Source organism: Portunus trituberculatus, chromosome 21 (genome assembly GCF_017591435.1).
Source record: "Portunus trituberculatus isolate SZX2019 chromosome 21, ASM1759143v1, whole genome shotgun sequence".
NCBI lineage: Eukaryota > Metazoa > Arthropoda > Malacostraca > Decapoda > Portunidae > Portunus > Portunus trituberculatus.
In genome coordinates, this window is record NC_059275.1 from 7,762,485 (window position 1) to 7,769,984 (window position 7,500).

Here is a 7,500-nt window from a genome sequence, read left to right on the forward strand (position 1 = left end):
GAAGGAGAGAGAAAGGGAGGGAGGGAGAGAGAAGGGAGGGGGAGAGAGAGAGAGGGAGAGGGAGGAGAGAGGAGAGGGAGAGGGAGGGGAGGGGGAGAGAGAGGGAGGGAGAGGAGGGAGGGAGGGAGGAGGGAGAGAGAGAAGGGAGGGAGAGAGGGAGGGGAGGGAGAGAGAGGAGGAGAGAGGAGAGAGAGGGGGAGAGAGAGGGAGAGGGAGGAGAGAGGGAGGGGAAGGGGGAGAGAAGGAGGGAGAGGGGGAGAGGGAGAGAAGGGGAAGGAGGGGGAGAGGGAGAGGAGGGAGTTAGTTACATCATGTTTTATCTCCTTTCCTCCATATTGCATCTTATTATTAAGGTGGGTTTTTCAGTTATTATTTTCAGTTATTATGTTCAGTTATTATTCCCCTGTTAAAATTAAATTCCAATCACTGAACTCAAATTTTCCATCATTCTCTTACATTCTACAGTTTCATGCGGGTCGTATCTTCCTTGCGCCGGTACACTTATTTCTTCACTCAGGCCAACAAGTTCCACGCACACAGAAGACCCTATCCAACCCCACATCTTCCTTGTTGACAACTCATAACGGTGTATAACCATCAGTCATGAAGTCCATGGCCCCGCCGCTGAGTGGTGTCCAGGTTGATGAAGCTGGCGTTGCTTGTCTTGTCCTCCAGGCAGTCCATCATCAGCACTCCTTCTGGATCTTGCTGTTCGTCCGTCTTCTCAGTCGCTCGTATCGGTCTCGTAATCTCGGTTGTCTGATGCTAGCCACCACAGCCGCACTCAGTCTTGCCATCCGTAGGGAGTGATCTGGAGCCACCTGCAGTATTAAGGTCAAGATCAGGGATGGTTGATAGATGACGTGCGGTCCCCTTATACACCGCGACGATCAGGGATGGTTGATAGGCAAGGAAGGAAGGAGGAGGCAAGGAAGAAGGTAGGTCAGGAGTGTGCATTGTAAGGAATGGTCTGCTAGTTTTTTTTGTCTACACAAGTTTTCTCTTTTGCTCCTTTACTTGCTCTTCGTCTCCATCCTCCTCCCCTTTCATGTCTGACTTCGCTTACTTTACTCACAAGGAGCGAATAGAGACAAAGGTTACCGAGTTCTGTCTAGAGAGAAACAGGTTAAGGAGTTACACAACGTGGTTTGTGTTGCACCACTCCATCTTCTCATCTTCCTAGTAGAGGGTTATCTATATGTTTACACTAGAAATGTCATTAGTTTAGTTAGATCTAGACATTTGCTTCTTTCACTGTGAGGCTTAATTTTTTTTTAGTATTAATGTTTGTAGTAGTAATTGTAGTTATTCTTGTTGACGCGGAAGTCAGTCAGTAACAAATTACTATCCCCACCGTGCAGCAGAGAGAAACTGTCCTTGCTGCACTGTGTGGAATACTCGTAGCACAGAGTTCTGGGAGTAGTGTGTTTGAAATAAAGAAGAGGATCTGCTTCGTTTCATCACTCCACCTACATTCATTTATTTCAGAAAACACACTATAGCACTGTATCGTAATGTTACCAAAGCATGCACAACGGGAACTTCCTCGCCTTTACTCGTGGTTCCCTGCAGAGAGCCTGAGATTTCCTTCCTGTGTAGGTTTAAAGTTACGATAAAATCTGATGGTTTATCTTTCAAGTGCTGGCTTAACATTGATGAAATATGATTCAGCGATGCCACGTCCTCTGTCCTACTCGCTACACTTTACGCCCAAAAACTGTACGCATACTGGGCCACATCCCACACAGCCAGACCATTCCATGCATTGCTTTCTTACGTGGACCAATTTAGCAAAAAGGCGAGTAGACTGACTGACCACAGATGCCTTCCAACCTCAATGCATTTCACAAAGACAAAATAGCTTAATGAGTTTTGAAGAGTAAACCTCGAGGACATTTTAAGTGACTCCTCGGGACTTTCATGGATACACTTGACTTGGCAACTGGTATTTGTGTATAGCGAGGGAAGGGGAGACGAAACATTTATATTGCAACTACGTGACAAATGAGTAATTCCATACTAATTCAGTCTTAAACCAATTGTACTAATGGAGTCGAACCAATATGTACAAACACAAGTGAAGGGTTTAAGAGGACAGGAATGTACTGAAGCGCTAACCACTAACACGGCCACACTGTTGCGTTGAAATCCGAGAAGTTCGGGAGCTGATGACGAAGGACACGTCTGCTGGAACTGCATCGGAGTCACGCACAGCAGGACGACGCAGCGCCTGGAGAGTCACTAGTAATGGTAAGTACAGTGGGAAGGACCGGCTTTTAAGAGTGAAATTCTTTAAACCAAAAAAAAAAAAAAAAAGTCACGTTCATATTTCAAACAATGTTACATACAGTATATGAACTTGTAATTCTCAGATAAACAGTTCCTTATTTATTATTGCTATCCATTTTATTTATTGAACAGAGAAACGTTACCTCAACAAATTCTTAGTCCTTGCGGTTCATCTGTCTGCCTCTCTTCCTCCTCGCTTTCGTCCGCCTCTCTCCATCTCTCTCATCTACATAGTAACAACACGCTATTTTCTTCACCGCCTTGAGCAGAAGACTGTCATGTCATCTGAAAATAAAGGAAAGCACATCAGCTCAACGCTTCGCATCCCTGCCATCCTGCCTTTCACCGCCACGTAGATTACAAACATTGCGTTGCACTTTTATATAAAATCCAGTAACATGATATAAAAAAGGAAAAAAACAGTAGAGGAACCTAATAATTTGCCCATCATTAAAAGAAGACAGGCAGTTTGATTCAATAATAGATAAATGTTACATAAACCTGGAAAATTATGCTCGAAGTGAAGGAACCACAAAATAAATTGAAAATATAAACATGAGCTATAACAACCATAAGATGACAACGAGAGTAAAATAGACTGTTTTACATATAACCGCAGAGAAAAAAAAAAAAAAAAAAATAAAATAGCAACGCCATACATGCAACTAGAAAATTTGAACATTTACAAGAAGACAGCGACAACAAGAGCAGCAGTTACCATTCTCTCCTGCAATAGACAATATTACATGCATAAACCAGCAAAAAATTAAATAAATAAAATAAAGTAATAGTAGTAGTAGTAGTAGCAGCAGCAGCAGCAGCAGCAACAGCAGTGGTAACAGAAGTAGCAGTAGTCATAGGTAACAACAAATATTCCTCTATGCAACACGTCTTGACAAGATCCAATAAAAAAAAAAAATAAACCAATAACCAACTAACAAAGCAAGGAACACGAATAGTAACAATTAAGAAGAGAACATCCTGAACAGTAGCAGCGGCAAGCAACGCGTCCCGAGCCAGCAGAGTCGCAACCTATATTTATCTGAACGACCTTAGCGGCGCTGATCTCCTGTTTCCTGACGTCAGGGTGCGGCGAGGCTGCGGCTGGGGCGGGAACCTGATCACGGGGCAGGAGGTGCGGGGGTGGAAGGGACACACAGAAGGAAGGAGAGGGAGGTGGTGGTGAGCAATGCAGGTAAGTTACTTGTAATTAAAATACTAGGAATGCCTGTCTAGTAGTAGTAAAGAGTGAAGTGGTTGTAGTAGCAATGTTGATGGAGTAGTATAGGAGGAGTTAGGGAAATATTTTTTTGCGTTCCTTGCTTTGGTTGTTAACTATTCGCCGTTTTCTTCTGATTTTCATCACGTCCTTGCTTGAAATAAATCAGCCACTTTGAGGGAAGGCAAGATGTAGACTGATGCACTTGAAATGATATAATGCAGGATGATCATTATGAAAGAATACAAAGCAAGGCAAGGAACCCAAAGTGAGGGGTTATCAATTACAGTAATCACATCTTAATTAAATCTTATATAAAGAAAAACGCTAAGGAAGGAACCCAAAGTGAGGGGTTATGAATTACAGTAATCATGTCTTAATAAAATCTTGTATAAAGAAAAACGCTATCATAAATGTTAAAAAATTAGAATAAATATTAAAAGAAATTATATGCAATTAATCTTAACCAATATATCCGCGCCCATTATACCGTTATGTCAAGCACCTAACGATACAGCAAAATGTACATAAAGACTACTTAAAGGGAATACAAGATAACAACAATGAGCGTGACAGCTACAGGTACAGGATGTCACGCGTCTCTAGTTCGTGACTCGGCTATTTTAACATTAACTAGGAATTTTCGATACTTTCATTATTTTCAACTAGGTAATTGTAAGGAGTGTATGGTCATTTCATCCTTATCACTAATTCATTAAATTATTATATATAACGAGCTAATTACCACTGTCATTCTTTAAATTGTTTATGTATAACGAGCCACGTCGCAGGAGCTTGCTCAGTAGGAACACAGACGGAGGTTTCGTGTACCACTCCCTGGATACACACACCGCGTAGTGTAGTGGTTAGCACGCTCGACTCACACTCGAGAGGGTTCGGGTTCGAGTCCCGGAGGCGGCGAGGCAAATGGGCAAGCCTCTTAATGTGTGGCCCCTGTTCACCTAGCAGTAAATAGGTACGAGATGTAGTAACTCGAGGGGTTGTGGCCTCGCTTTCCCGGTATGTGGAGTGTGTTGTGGTCTCAGTCCTACCCGAAGATCGGTCTATGAGCTCTGAGCTCGCTCCGTAATGGGGAAGACTGGCGGGGTGACCAGCAGACTACCGAGGAGGTGATTCCATCGGGAGTCCAGCTCAGTCACCGAGCTGGGAGGACTTCCAGCAGCAGGCGTGTGGACTGGCAAAACACCACCTGGCGAGACAACGAGTCACTTCAGAGTCTGTGGCCAGAACTCTGTTAACCATACGGAGTGTACACGGGAGCGACAGTGATCCCGAAACTCCATCCTCGCACTCCCTGGTGTCACGCCGACAAACTGCCACCCTGCATTCTACACTCATCTCAGTGTTGGGAGAGGAGCTGAAAACCCGACTTAGTGTGTGCTGCTGTGTCCAGTAACTGTTGACAACACAGATGTTTGCCACCGCATCTTCTGCGTGTGTATGTGTGTAAGTGGAATTACAGCTGTGTATAATAAAGTTACGTTAGTACTTGAAAGTAACCAGTGACTTTAATTTCCATCTCTACCAGGTTTGGTGGAAGGCGCCATCTGAGGGTCAACAACCTAAGGATATAGTTTTGCAAGCCCACCTGGGGTTACTAAGCTGCCGGGCTAGTGAGTTAAACTTCCTGACCTCTGGGAGGGTCTTGACATAGGACAATAAGCGTGACAGGCTACAGGTACAGGACAATGAGCGTGACAAGCTACAGGTACAGGACAATGAGCGGGACAGGTAACAGATACATGACAATGAGCGTGACAGGTAACAAGTACAGATCAATGAGTGTGACAGGTAACAGGTACAGATCAATGAGTGTGACAGGTAACAGATACATGACAATGAGCGTGACAGGTAACAGGTACAGGACAATGAGCGTGACAGGTAACAGGTACAGTACAATGAGCGTGACAGGTAACAGGTAAAGAACAATGAGTGTGACAGGTAACAGGTACAGAACAATGAACGTGACAGGCTACAGGTACAGGACAATGAACGTGACAGGTAACCGGTACAGGACAATGAGCGTGACAGGTAACCGGTACAGGACAATGAGCGTGACAGGTAACAGGTACAGGACAATGAGCGTGACAGGTAACAGGTACAGGACAATGAGCGTGACAGGTAACAGGTACAGGACAATGAGCGTGACAGGTAATAGGTAAAAACAATGAGTGTGACAGGCTACAGGTACGGGAAGGAAGATCGGCGCGGCTACGGTGCATGGCAAGGAGAGTTGTGTGTCGGGAGAGGAAAAAGGATCCTTGGGGGAATGGACGCGTGGCGCCTCGAAGGACGCTCCGATGAATCACGAGACACTTTCCTGTAATTCAATCCCATTCCATTCATTTCCTTCATGTCACTTCCCTCTCATTCCTCTCCTATCATTCCGTCTGTTCTGTCTATCCTTCCTTTCCACCCACTGATGAAAAGTTAAATCAGCTCTATTTTCCTTCATGTCGCTTCCCTCTCAATCCTCTCCATCCTCCTGCTATCATTCTGTCTGTTCTGTCTATCCTTCCTTTCCACTCAGCCAAGGAAAGAGTTAAACAGCTTCTTTATTTTCCTTCAGTTTCTTTCATGTAATTTCCCTCTCATTCCTCTCCATCCTCCTGCTATCATTCAGTCTGTTCTTTTTATCCTTCCTCTACACTCACTAAAGTTAAACAGCTGCTTTATTTTCCTTCATGTCACTTTCCTCTCATTCCTTTCCATCCTTCAGCTTTCATTCCATCTATCCCTTTTTATCCTTCCTTTCCACTCGCTAAGGAAAAGTTAAACAGCTTCTTTATTTTCCTTCATGTCACTTCCCTCTCATTAACCTCTCCATCCTTCAGCCATCATTCTGTCTGTCTGTCTGTCTTTTCTCTCCACTCCCTTCATTTTATCATCCCTTACACTGCCAAACTCCGAAACTCTACCGGCTTTTTTTTTTTCTTTCGTCTGTCTGCGGTTAACTTTTTTGATAAGTTTTGGATATTTCGGGAACTATTTTTGTTTTTATATTCGGTTATTTTTCAACTACGAGCAACTTTATTTATCTTCACATTAAACAAAGAAGAAACAGATGAAATAAAAAAGTATCAGTTTCATTTACTCCTCATTAATGACTTAATATGTCCACTAATAAATCCAATCAGCGTAATAAGAAATAGATCATGAAGTATTACGTAAACCAGCCTTCCTTTCCTCCCAACCTCCTTAATCCAGTCAGTCTGTCACCACTCACCATCCACCAATCAGTCTGTCACCACTCACCATCCACCAATCAGTCTGTCACCACTCACAACCTACCAATCCATCTCACCACTCACCACCCACCAATCAGTCTGTCACCACTCACCAGTCAGTCTGTCACCACTCACCACCCACCAATCAGTCTGTCACCACTCACCACCCACCAATCAGTCTGTCACCACTCACCACCCACCAATCAGTCTGTCACCACTCACAACCTACCAATCCATCTCACCACTCACCATCCACCAATCAGTCTGTCACCACTCACAACCTACCAATCCATCTCACCACTCACCACCCACCAATATGTCTGTCACCACTCACCACCCACCAATCAGTCTGTCACCACTCACCACCCACCAGTCAGGCTGTCACCACTCACCAATCAGGCTGTCATCACTCACCAATCAGGCTTTCATCACTCACCAATCAGGCTGTCACCACTCACCAATCAGGCTGTCACCACTCATCAATCAGTCTGTCACCACTCATCAATCCGTCTGTCACCACTCACAACTCACCAATCTATCACCAATCACCAATCAATCACCAATCACTACCCATTCACCAAATTACGAATAGACTAACAAGCCCTAAGCAAATCAATCTCCCACCTTTCCAAATACAAGCCTCACTTAATCCAGCGATGAATTGACCAGGAAAGTAAATAAATAACCCTTCTAGTCCCATCAATCTCATCCACACACCTCGATCTCAACCACTAACCACGAAAT

At 44.2% G+C, this 7,500-nt stretch overlaps 1 long non-coding RNA gene across 8 annotated transcripts in view; it reads right to left on the bottom strand.

Moving 5' to 3' along the window:
* The window catches only part of LOC123507134, a 71,470-nt gene that overhangs the window by 1,972 nt on the left and 61,998 nt on the right, over positions 1 to 7,500 (bottom strand). For 6 of the 8 annotated variants that reach the window (XR_006675593.1, XR_006675588.1, XR_006675591.1 and 3 more), the window contains exons 3-5: positions 2,433 to 2,574; positions 2,126 to 2,230; positions 239 to 821 (exon numbers count right to left, since the gene is read on the bottom strand). This is a non-coding gene — a long non-coding RNA (uncharacterized LOC123507134). Of the gene's footprint in view, positions 1 to 238; positions 822 to 2,118; positions 2,231 to 2,432; positions 2,575 to 7,500 lie in introns of those variants that run through there. The other 2 variants (XR_006675594.1, XR_006675595.1) reach the window with 2 other exon arrangements.